This window comes from Pongo pygmaeus, chromosome 18 (assembly GCF_028885625.2).
Source record: "Pongo pygmaeus isolate AG05252 chromosome 18, NHGRI_mPonPyg2-v2.0_pri, whole genome shotgun sequence".
NCBI classification, from domain to species: Eukaryota; Metazoa; Chordata; class Mammalia; order Primates; family Hominidae; genus Pongo; species Pongo pygmaeus.
This window is the reverse complement of record NC_072391.2, coordinates 67,071,612-67,084,670: the sequence shown is the minus strand read 5'-3', so window position 1 is coordinate 67,084,670 and position 13,059 is coordinate 67,071,612. Positions and strand designations below refer to the sequence as shown.

The following is a 13,059-nucleotide window of genomic DNA, read 5'->3' as shown; positions in this document are numbered from 1 at the left end:
CCAGCAGGGCTGCTTCCTACTAAATGGTAATGGAACAACGTATTCAGTCCTCTCAGGGAATTTAAAGGAAAGACAGTGGTATAGAAATCAAGAAAAACAGGCCGGGTGCAATGTCTCACGCCTGTAGTAATCCCAGCACTTTGGGAGGCCAAGGCGGGTGGATCACCTGAGGTCAGGAAACCCAGTCTCTACTAAAAATTTAAAAAATTAGCTGGGCGTGGTGGTGCGGGCCTGTAATCCCAGCTACTCAGGAGGCTGAGGCAGGAGAATTGCTTGAACCCGGGAGGCGGAGGTTTCAGTGAGCCAAGATCGTGCCACTGCACTCCAGCCTGGGTGATAAGAGCGAGACTCCGTCTCCAAAAAAATAAAGAGACGTCTATGAAGACAGCCAGGTGAGGCTGACAAGTAGGCAGTTGGATAGGAGGAACCTGGAGTTAAGGCAGAAGTTATGGCTGGAGATGCACATTTGGGAATCTTCAACATATAGATGGTGTTTAAAGCAATGAGATTGGCTGGGATCAATCTCTTTGAGTTTTGAGAGAAGAGATTTGATGATTTACCTCTGGGGCTCGACAATATTAGGAGATGAAGATGAGAGTGAAAAGCAGTGGTCAGATCCTTTTGTAGTTCCTAAGTGTGTTGATTGGATGTTCACATGCATGTGTGAGACGTGGCACCCTTGAATCTTGTTATGACGTCAGTACATTTCCCGTCTGACATGAAAAAAAAAAGAAAACCAGTGTTCAGGGATGCAGGAGAGCTGAGTGTGGTGTCCCGAAAGCCAAGCGAAGAAAGTGTTTGAAGATGGCCGGGCGCGGTGGCTCACACCTGTAATCCCAGCATTTTGGGAGGCTGAAGAGGGTGGATCACCTGAGGTCAGGAGCTCGAGACCAGCCTGGCTAACATGGTGAAACCCTGTTTCTACTAAAAATACAAAAAATTAGCCGGGCGTGGTGGTGCGTGCCTGTAATCCCAGCTACTAGGGAGGTTGAAGCAGGAGAATCACTTGAACCCAGGAGGTGGAGGTCGCAGTGAGCTGAGATCACACCATTGCACTCCAGCTTGGGCAACAAGAGTGAAAGTCCGTCTTGAAGGAAAAAAAAAAAAAGAAAGTGTTTAAAGGAGGGAATGATCAGATGTGTCAAATACTGCTGACAAGCCAAGCAAGACGAGGCCTGGGAAGTGACCACTGGGCTTGGTCATGTGGAACCCATTTGTTGGTGACATTGACAAGCACCATTTCAGTAGAGTGGTGTGATGAAAGCCTGATTTGAATGGGTTTAAGAGAGAATGGAAGGAGAGGAATAGAAATAGTGTGGAGGAGGCTGTGCAATCAAATAACAATTTTTTTTTAAGAGATCAGAGACATTGCAACAAATTTGTATGTCAATGGAAATGACTCAGAGAAAGGAAAAAGTTGTGATGCTGATGACAAAGGGACATCTTTGAAAAAGCCAAAACACTATGTTTGTATATTTATCCCCTCCAAAACTCAAGTTGAAATTTCATCCCCAATGTGGCAGAATTGAGAGGTGGGGCCTTTTAAGAGGTGACTGAGGGCCAGCATGGTGGCTCACACCTGTAATCCTACCTAGCACTTTGGAAGGTAAGGCAGACAGATTACTGGAGCCCTGGACTTCAAGACCAGCCTGGGCAATAGGGTGAAACTCCACCTCTATAAAAAATGCAAAACTTAGCCAGGTGTAGTGGGGGCGTACCTGTAGTCCCAGCTACTCGGGGTAGGGACTGAGGTGGGAGGATTGCTTGAGCCTAGAAAAGGCTGCAGTGAGCCGTGATTGTGCCACTGCACTCCAACCTGGGTGACAGAATCAAACTGTCTCAAAAAAAAAAAAAAAAAAATCATGAGGGAGGGATCTGTCCTCATGAATAGATTAACCCACTACTCATGGATTAATGAGTCATCATAAGTGGGCAACTTGTGGCTTTAAAATAGGAAGAAAGACCTGAATCCTTTGCATGCTTAGCCAGTTGCCCAATTATGATAACTCATTAATCCATGAGTAGTGGGTTAATCTATTCATGAGGACAGAGCCTTCCCTCATGATTTTTTTTTTGAGACGGTTTCACTCCGTCACCCAGGTTGGAGTGCATGCTCAGCCCCCTTGCCGTGATAGCTTGCAACACCTTGGGATTCTTGGGAGTCCTCACCAGCAAGAAGACTCTCACCAGATGCAGCCCCTCCACCTGGACTTCTCAGCCTCCATAGCTGTAAGAAATTCTTTTTCTTTATACATTGCCCAGCTTCAGGTATTCTGTTAAAAGCAACAGAAAACAGACTAATACATAGAAGGATGTGAGAAGTAGTGCACAAGAGCTAGAAGAGCAGAGTAGTATCAGGACTAGTAATACTAACACAAGGTAACACTTAGGAGGCACTTACTGTGCCAGGAACTAGGTAATTTCACATGGACTAACTTGCTTAACTTGTTCAACAACTCTGCAAGGAAGGTTCTGTTATTGTTTTCACTTTATAGCAAAGGAAACTGAGGAATGGAGATTATATTATAGGCAAACTCAAGAGCCTATGCTTTTAAACACTATGTTATATTGCCTCGGTAGAAGCAGAGATGGCACCATGAAATAGAGCATGAGAGTAGCAACCAATACCTCTTTTTCTGAGAATAAGACCATTAGTGTTGCTATTGAGAAGGTATAGCTATTTTTTGATTTCTAGAGTCCCTACTGTGTTCTCAGCAGGGATAAATGATATTTTGGTTCTCTTCTAGGCTTAGATGGTTGCAGAGAATTTGTTTCTTGTAAGTTAATAGAGTAAGGCTCTTACCAGCTTACAGTAGAGCAGGACAATTACCTCCCTTATTCTGGACACTGTACTTAAATTATGTAATTGAGATTGCATCAGATTTTCTGGCAGCCCCATCCTATTGCATTCCCATCTTCAGATCAGTATTTTGCCCACATAAGCTTTTTTTGGAACCAAAATATATAATTTGATATTTATACTTATTACATTTCATTTGGTTATTGCTCATTTTCAGTGCCATTGAAGTCAATAAACACCAAAATACAACTTTTATTCTTTTTTTTCCTTTTCTTTTTTTTTAGACAGTGTCAGTCTCTGTTATCCAGGCTGGAGTGCAATGACATGATCATAGCTCACTGCAGCCTCAAACTCCTGGACTTAAGTGATCCTCTCACCTTAGCCGCCTGAATAGCTGGGACTATGGGCGCATGCCAACATGCCTGGCTAATTATTTTATGTTTTGTAGATACGAAGTCTCACTTTGTTGCCCAGGCTGGTCTTGAACTCCCGGGCTGGCTCAAGTGGTCCTCCTGCCTCGACCTCCCGAAGTGTTGGGATTACAGGCATGAGCCACCATGTTTGGTAAGGCATACTGTATTTAGAACAGCAGCACTGTTTAAAAAAAAAAAAAAAATATATATATATATATATATATATATATATATCTCCTCCTAAGTAACAACTCATTTAGATATATATATATATAGATTTGGATGTATTAAGAATTGTCACTCCTTCACAGAATCAACAGATACTGTCTATATTTGATAAGAAGGTATAAGTATACTGTCTAAAGCAATGTCTTTTACGATTCAGTTAGACACCATATTCATGATACCCATGTATCTGTATTAGCATTTATTATTTTTCTTTTTAAATATTTTTCTTCCTTTTTCCTTTCATTTAAACATTTAAAAAAAATAGAGACAGGGTCTTGCTATGTTGCTCAGGCTGGTCTCCAACTCCTGGCCTCAAGTGATCCTCCTGTCTTAGCCTCCCGAGTAGCTGGGATTACAGAGGCATAAGCCACTGAGCCCAGTGATTTATATTTTTCTTTAATTTGACTCACTTTTTCCCTCACTCTGGTAGGTAGACACATTATTTTTTATTTTTTAGACAGAGTCTTGCCCTGTTGCCCAGGCTGGAGTGCAATGGTACGATATCTGCTCACTGCAACCTCCGTCTCCCAGGTTCAAACGATTCTCCTGCCTCTGTCTCCCAAGTAGCTGGGATTACAGGCGCCTGCCACTATGCCCAGCTATTTTTTGTATTTTTAGTAGAGATGGGGTTTCACCATGTTGGCCGGGCTGGTCTCCAACTCCTGACCTCAGGTGATCTGCCTGCCTCAGCCACCCAAAGTGCTGGGATTACAGGCGTGAGCCACTGAGCCCACCCTGTATTTTTTTTCTATTACACATCAAAACACTTATACATGTAAGTTTAAAAATAGTGTTTATCCACGTACCACGGGTAGTTGTGTACCATACTCTGATATGCACTAATTTAGAGATGTAGAAATACCACCAAAAGAATAAACAGATTGTTTTTGGGCATGGGACTGAGGGATGGGGAGACTTGGTTTTCATCAAAAGCACCTCCATGTATATGTATTGCTTTACTAAACATGAAACATTTAAATTATACGTAAAACAAAAATTCTGTCACACTGAGTCACTTATACTCTGCCTGGCAAAATGGTAGGCACAAAATAACTACTCAGAAATATGTCCATATTTCACACCTCCTCCCTAATGATTTTATAATTTCAGCCATATACTCGTGCTGCTCAAAACTGTCATTCATGCACACAATTCCATTCACAAAGTTTGAGGGAAAAAAAGACAGCTATCCACTGCAAAATGAAAACTTTCAGTGTTTTATTTTTGACTGCAGCTGTTTACAGAAATATAGTTGCGAGTATACAAATGTTCCAATAGAAGCAAAATATCTTTTTAATATTTAACAAGTTATCACAGATAGCTAAAAACATAGATGCAAATGAAATTCCCCCAGAGAACAAACTGAAAATATCTGGTATCAGTGCTCTGAAATCCCAACTATGAAAGCCATATACACAAAAATGTAACCCTTATATCACTGCAGGACAATGGAAGAAGGCAGTTCAGTGGTTGATCAGTGTGCTCAAGCAAATAAAATTAAATAAAAATTTAAAATGGCAGAATGGTAGCTAAACCACTTGAGAACAGATTAATGAAATTATTGGTAGTATACTTAAAACACTAAGTAAAAGAAGTGAATTAAACTCAAAGTTGTCAAAAAATTAGCAACTACTTGGAGCTTATCAATTAAAAGGAAACAAGGTAAGCAGATACATTCATTAGATCAAAAGAAATTAGATCAAGTTCACTGGAATCAGTCTGTAACTACTCAAGTCACAATGACTTCAGTGCAGGACAGTTTTTTACTGGACACAGAAGTCTGATTCCAAGCCCACTCTTCAACAGCTGAGATTTTGTGTGCGTGTATGTACGTGTGTAAGTGTGTGTATATGTTGTCCTGAGGTTCATCAGCTAAAATAATAATAAGCAATCCCTACAAAATATTTCAAACCAGGCAAATGACTTCTGGAAGAGAGAGAAAGGAAGGGGAGGGGGAGGGAGAATATGAGTAAGCAAGCAAGGTCATATGGTTAAACATGGAATTGTTTAAAGGAGGTATTACAGGTGGGAGTCAAATAGAACTGTGGTAGAATGCTTTGGGTACAGGAATATGTTATGCAATAAAGTGAGGAAGAGAAAAAGGGAATAAGAAGGGAGGAATGTAACTACAGCAGCTCCCAACAGTTTGCCTATGTATTTGCCAGCACCAAAATTTGTAGAGTAAGCCACTTACATTTCCACTGCTAGTATTAAGGAAAGACAGCAGTGGTGATTTTTATAAAGTGAGTATACATTTATTTTTATTCTGATATGTGAATTTTTCTTTCACGAGTTAATTAACTGGTAATTTGTAAACAGTGGGAAGAAGATTAGAACAATTATGGAGGTACTGAATTACACAAGTAGATTAAAATGAAATCAATCAATCTACCTATCTTGTGGTTAGTTTATATTTACCGTGATGCATACACTTGAGAAAGGAGAAATGCCCAAATTGTATAATGCATTATCTTGTTTATTATTTATTTTAGTAAATAATTCTTGTCTGAAACATAAGCTCCAAGGATAGCTATATCTCTACTGATAGCCTAGTTCTTATACAAAGCAAGCTACTTTTGAAGAAGTTTTACCTATTAAAAAAGTAAGTTAAGGTGCCATGTTGACCTGGCCAGCCATCTTGTTTACTATCTCAGATACAAATATAAATACAAGGAATGATGATTTTGTTCTGAGGGTTGGTCTAGCCAGAGCAAAACTGTGGTCTGCTGGTAAAGTACTAGGCAATGAAAAGAAAGCTTGTATTACACTGCCCATAATGTACCCATTTTATGGATAAACAGGAGACTTTAGCACCGGTCAATTATATTAGCTACTTAAATGTCATAACAATTAAAATAAACATAGAACATTGCACCTATATATTTAAATCAGTCATTTAATGTAAACTTTTTAGTAAGTGGTAGGAAAATGCCAAACTAAATTAACTGAATTATCAAGAATTAGACTAATTGTGTATGTACATAAAATACACTACATCTCTCTAGGCAGTACTGAGAATAAACTTTTGCCAATAAAAGATTATCGATAACCAGGTTAAGCAGAATTTACATGAAGAACAATGTATAACTGTATCAGTCTGAGTGGAAGAAAAACTCTATATCTCAAAAGAGTGTTAGACCAGTGGTTCCTAAACTTTAAAGTGTGCATCAGAATCACCTGGAGGGCTTGTGAAAACAGATTGTGGGGCCCTATTCCAGAGTTTCTGACTCAGTATGTCTGGGATGGGGCCCAAGAATTTACATTTCTAACTAGTTCCCAGGTGATACTGATACTAGCTGGTGGGCTGAGAACCATACTCTGAGAACCACTGGTTTGCACATACTACACATGTAGAAAAAGATGTATTGTAATGTTCTTATATACATGGCACAAAATATATAGAAAGACAACTGGTTTTAATGAATTCCCAAACATGTAGGTTAGCAAGCTGAATGTTTCTAAAATGTGATGTTTCTAAAATGATGTGCTAAAGCATAATTATTTCCCCTTATAGTAAATTACATTTCAAATTCTTAAGTCCTATACAGTCATTTTAGAAAAATCCATATAACATTTATACCAAGTTGGCTATCCAAAAGAAAAGGGACATAACATTCTAAATAGTTAAGATGAATTCATTAGGAAGGAATCATCACTATACAGCATTCTTGGCTTCTTTGGAATGATTAAAGTGCATAATATCAATAGGGTATTAAGAATATTGCATAAAAGTTTGCAGTCCTCAGTGCCACTAACAGTCACAGAAATACTAGCATGGGGAAAGCAGCCCTATCCCAAAGGTAAAACTATCCTGACCTGTTGCTGATGGCCCTTTCTTCAAGCACCACCGCTGTGGTAAGGAGCTGGAATAGAGGCAAAATTAACAAAAACCAAGGCACTCCATCTGACTGTATCTGATCAAAAGGAATTTATCTTAGGTCTGGAGGGACTCAGATATAACTTTTTTCTCATTTCCTTTGACACTTTTTTTCTACGTAAATTCACTGAGGATAGACAAGAAGTACACTAACATAAACAACTTTGCCCTGTCTAGTTAAAAAAAAGTGACATAATCAGGCTTTACCTAAACTATGTTTTAGTGATTTCTTTCCATCTAATTAACATCAGAGAAAATGCTTTCAACATTTTCTTCCTGAAATTTACACACATCTGTGTGCATGGAGTTTCACAGATGCTAAAATTCTCATCAGTATTCAGGTAAGACCTACCATTAGCTGGTTGAGATGAAGACAGATTTAATTTATATAGAGCCTGAACAGTCTAATTCTGTAATCTTTTACCCTCTCCCAAAGAAACAATTCTAGCAATGTACCTTTTCTTTTATTCTTAAGCCAAAGGGAAGAAATGGAGAAAAGAAGGTTTAAATTGAAAAAGTGAAAGCTGGGACCTGTTGAAACTATTTATGTGTTTTTGGAAATAGTGAAAAATGAAATTATAAATGATAAAAAGGCACTTTTCCATAGCATTTGATCTAGATATAAAATATTAATTTAAAAAATTTCCTGAAAGAGAAAGTAAAAACATAATTTTATTAATAAATGAGGCTAGAATGGCATAAAAATAAATGGGGATTAAAGAAGTAATTAGGCCAGATGTGGTGGCTCATGCCTGTAATCCTAGCACTTTGGGAGGCCGAGGCAGGTGGATCACTGGAGGTTAGGAGTTCGAAACCAGCCTGGCCAACATGGCAAAACCCCGTCTCTACTAAAAAAATACAAAAAAAATTAGCCGGGCCTAGTGGAGGATGCCTGTAATCGTGGCTACTCGGGAGGCTGAGGCAGGAGAATCGCTTGAACCTGGGAGGCAGAGGTTGCAGTGAGCCAAGATCGCACACTGCTCTAGCCTGAGAGAATAGAGCAAGACTCCATCTCAAAAAAAAAAAAAGAAGTAAAGTAACTAGAGCACTGGGACCATCCACAAATGATATGGTAGATATTACTCTGATATTTACTACATTATGAGCATTATCTCTACAATTTTGCTGTAGTGACACAAGCAGAGAAGAAAACCTCTTTTTAATACATGTTATGAGATTCTACTAACCCACTTACTAGGGTATATACTCTGAGTTATTTTTCTAACCTATGGTCTTTCTTCATGGAGTCCCTCCACACAGTCTAAGGCATGCAGATATAAGACAGCTGTCTTGGTTAGGGATAAAACCTATGGTCATAAAGCAGAGGAAAGCTAATTAATTTAAAAAATCAATTAGGAAACAGATATTGGAACAGAAATCTTCACCAGAAAAATGAAAAATTGTAAGATTACTATTTCTGGTGAAAATGTATAACCATGGTGAATTTGAGACTTTAATTATTAAATCATTTTATCCTGGTCATTACTTGTTGATGCATCTACCTGAAACAAGCATTTATAAAGGCTTAAATGGTCAAAAAGAATTATCTTAGTTCTCTGATGGGCAAGAAATGCACTAGAATAAAATTCCAAACTACAGCACATGTGATATTACAAAAAATAAAAATAAAATAAAAGGCAAGGGAGGATGGATGGAAGGAAGGAAGGGAGAAAGGAGGGAGGGAGGAATAAGGGAAGGAGAAACGAAGAAGGCAGGGAGGAGGGGGAGAAGGAAGGGGAGAAGGAAGGGAAGAAGGGAGGCAGGGAGGGGAGGAAAGGGAGGGAGGAAGGAAAGTCCTTCATTAATACTTCTTCTGTAATAAAGCCCTTAAAAACTTGTTCTTTTTTTAAAACTATTTGTTTTAAAACAGATTTGCATTGGCTAAATAACATGATACTTTAATCATAAAGGTAACATGATCAAGCTTAGAGGCAAAATATGACTTTGAATTATCTTCACCCATGTTGGTGTGGATATATAATGGAATGACAATAAGGAATCACACACACACATACACACACAGAGAGAGAGAGAGAGAGAGAGAGAGAGAGATAAGCTCCAAGCATTAATGTAAGTTGCTGAAAGCAAGAACAATTAAATGTAACAATATAAAGAAGAAAAGGTGGCTCACAGTTTATTTAGGTCCTTCTGCCATAAATACATTTAATAAATGTTGTTTCTATGGCCTTTGCTGGCTCACTGAGTCTCTCCCATATGTAGCTATAACTGGTAACAGTAATCAGGAAATTGCATTATTAGCACAAATATCAACCACTGAGCTTCAAAGAAGATGAATACTCTTTGTAGCCAAATTGTATTTTCAGAATGTTGTACTTAACATTGACCTTTAGGGGTAAGGAACATTTAACAATGTAAAAAAAAACAACAAACCTATTATTATTGAACAAGAATATGGTAGCATAGCACAGCCCTTGTATAAATAACCACAAAATTTATGAGAATAAAAATCGGGTTTTCTGCCTCCATCCGATCAAACCACTACAGTTCAGGTATATATTCTGTTCTAAACTTAGATATTATAAAACAGAAAATTGGTCCCAGTGACTTGGCATTGCCAATCAGCATTTGATAACAATAAACCTCTTGCCCACAGAAGTCAGCACACAAGCCAGTCGCCACTTCATCCACAGTGCAGTATTAACAACCATCCTAATTAGAACTTGGTGAACAGATAGATTTCTTTAGTCTCCTATGTAATTCTCTTAGAAAAAAGTTCAGAAAATTCAAAAATAACTTACAGATTTTTATTTCTACTACTTTTTATACCTGCTGGTTTGCTTTGTCTGAAATTTCAACCAACCCTACTTTAGGGTTACAGTTTTACATTTTCAAACTGAAGCACTGGATTGTGTGGCTGATCCTCCTCATAACCTGAACTATACTGGGTAATTTTTCCCAACAGGGGCTGGGGGAGAAGAGATACACTGAGGAAAATACTTTTGGTTCAGAGAATTTATAAAGTAGCTCTGGATATTACAAGATGGGAAAAATGTTATTAAAATTACAAACATGGGTTTTCTTAGTGTCTTTATAAATAAAAAGCATAGAATACCGAAAGCCAATTAATAATAACAATAACAACAATAATAAAATATTAAATATATAGTGAGCAAAGACTGAATGGCTCATTCTTGTGAAACACCATTTGACGCCATTGCCTCAATGGGTTTCCTGACTCTAACACTTGGCTGAGTGAAAGCTCCAGCAAACACACAGTAAGCTGCCTTTAGCCCACTACTGACATCAAGGAACTGCCTGATGGAATGGCCACAGATGAACAGGTCATTTGTTTCAAAAGATACTTAAATACTCAATAAAGACATAACAAACCCCACCCCCCCTCACTGTTATCAGACGCCACGTTGTGGTAGAACATCAGACAAACTCACAAATTTACCACAAAAATGTGTGGCAAAAAAGAATAGTTTATATATATGTATATATATAAATTTCTATATTTATGCCAATGTACTCACTCAGTACAAATAGCAAAATAGTATACCATTTCCTAAATACAAAATATAGCTTTCCAAAAAAATGAAACACACATTAGATATAAACCATCCAAAACTTGAACGATTGAAAACTGTATTCAAAATTAAATGACCCAGAGTAGGTCTCTTTCTGAAAAGTTCCCTTCATATCGGCAAGAAGCCTGTACTACTGAAAACGTAATTCAATGCCTCTCAATCAGAGAGAGAAAGAAAGAAAAGGGGTGGAGGTGGAGGGAAGAAAACATGAGAAAAAAGAGAAAAAGACAAAACAGCACATTCAAAGAACAAAGGAAGATCATCACAAAAAAAAAGAAGGAAAAATCTGGCTGTGTAAACAAAACCAACACCACAATTCCACACAGTTCAACTAAATGTACAGGATAGAAAAAAAAAAAAAAAAAAAAAGAACAGAAAAGTAGCCTTCAACAATTAACAGGTTATTTTTTGTACACTTAAAAAATAAATGAAACGGACAAGGATACCAAAACATTATCTTAACACATAGAAGCCACACACACGTTGGCCTTACACTGCATTGACAGTTTTCCACATGCCAAAAGGAAAATGAGACATAAGCATGTGTCCAGACACAGGTGGTAGTGAGAAGCAGGCATCCCACGGGTGGCAAGAACACCCAAAACTGTATAACTAATGCTACAACTGCCAAGTTCTGGAGTGTGTTATTTTGCTCTTTATAGATGTAACACAAGTTAATTCTTCATTTTAAGTCAATGATACGACCCTGTAAAGCCTAAGGCTTGTGGGAACCATCAGGTAAGTGACCACTTCAAACTGTAAAGCACTGAGGTGACAAGTGAATTTATACTCACTGCAGATCAGGGAGAAGTGATGTTTCAAGAAATTTTAGTTTGCCTTTTTTTTTAATTAAAATTTATACTGTTTCCTATTAGAGGGAAAAATTTGAAGACTTCAGAACAGCACCGTTCATGGGGGAAAATGTGTTGTTTCTCAGGAATCAACTCCCAATAATTCCTAAGAGAGTACTCTCTGCCCTGTGCTGCAGGATTGCTAGGTCACCCTAGATTAAAGTGGCCAAAGATGCTACAGGGTCATGAAGCCAGTAGCATATTAATAGTTCTCTAAAGTAAAGTGAAAAAGAGGTGAAAAGTAATATAGATATATATAAAAAGGGAATACCAGCCTAAGACTGGGTTAAGAAGAAAACATTCAAATTTTTCTGTCAATTTAAACTACTGTAGGAGGATATCAGAACATAATTTATCATATATTATCCCCTTCATTTTTTACAGATAAAGATAATTATTTTTCTATGCACAGTTATGGCTAAACCCCTTAGTAGAAACCCAGAGAACTAACAACTCTGAAAAAATAAAATCAATAGCATTCCAGCTGTTCTCAATTTTATAAGTGTATCATCTGCCTTTGTGTTAAATCAAGAGTACTTTTATCTGCACATACAGTTTACTTGTTAGAATGTTACCCCTTCAGTTTCTCCAATAAAACTGAAAAAAGATTTCTTCACTTTGGCCAACAGCTGTGCCTTTTATATTGAAAAAAATCACAGCCTTAGTTATTATTGAACTTTACTTTTTTCAAAAGCCATTACTTGACTAAAACAATGCAGGAAGAAAATAATGAAGAACAAAAGTAAACATGATATATTATTTTCTAATAGCAATAATAACTGAGTGGTCCAGCCTTGAATTTAAACTGTACGTTTAAGGAAATTGCGCCTAGGAAAATAATAACAATTAATTCTGCCAGCTGGAAACTCAAATAGATTCTCAGTCATCACTGTTATTAGGAATATAAAATATGAAGATGTTAACATTGGTGGTTAGTCACTGCAACAAACAGCATAGGTGTGCTCTTTTGCAGTCAGAGTAAAATCTATCAATTTACTCAAATACAGTTTTTCGTATTTTGTTTTGTTTTTAAAGTAATAATTCTCATGGAACCACAAGATCTCAGGACATCTTGGAATCAGGATTTTCTTCGTGGAATTCCTAAAAAAGAGAAAAAGTTTAATGTAACTTACTAGGGAGGGAAGCATTTATAAAGTTTCTGACACCCTGAATGATCCTAAAGTATATTATGGTACTATAAGTAAAACTTTATCATATCTGATCTTCCACAGACTTTTCTGACTCAATATTTATTTCTGGAGGAAGGGATAAATGAGGCATGATTATATCCAATATATAGCACAAAGGAAACACATTTTGCATACTCATCAGATGTTTT

The 13,059-nt window shown here is 37.5% G+C and overlaps 1 protein-coding gene and 1 non-coding gene across 9 annotated transcripts in view; one reads left to right on the top strand and one right to left on the bottom strand.

Moving 5' to 3' along the window:
• The first annotated feature begins 615 nt into the window (after positions 1-615).
• LOC129016416 (small nucleolar RNA U13) lies at positions 616-719 on the top strand. Its single transcript, XR_008494814.1, has one exon. It is a non-coding gene; the product is annotated as a small nucleolar RNA U13 (small nucleolar RNA).
• Positions 720-4,642: 3,923 nt separating this feature from the next.
• The window catches only part of NFAT5 (nuclear factor of activated T cells 5), a 143,020-nt gene continuing 134,603 nt past the window's right edge, over positions 4,643-13,059 (bottom strand). For all 8 annotated transcript variants that reach the window (XM_054454144.2, XM_054454149.2, XM_054454145.2 and 5 more), the window contains one exon: positions 4,643-12,821. The gene's annotated coding sequence lies outside the window, so the exon portion shown is untranslated. The remainder of the gene's footprint in view (positions 12,822-13,059) is intronic.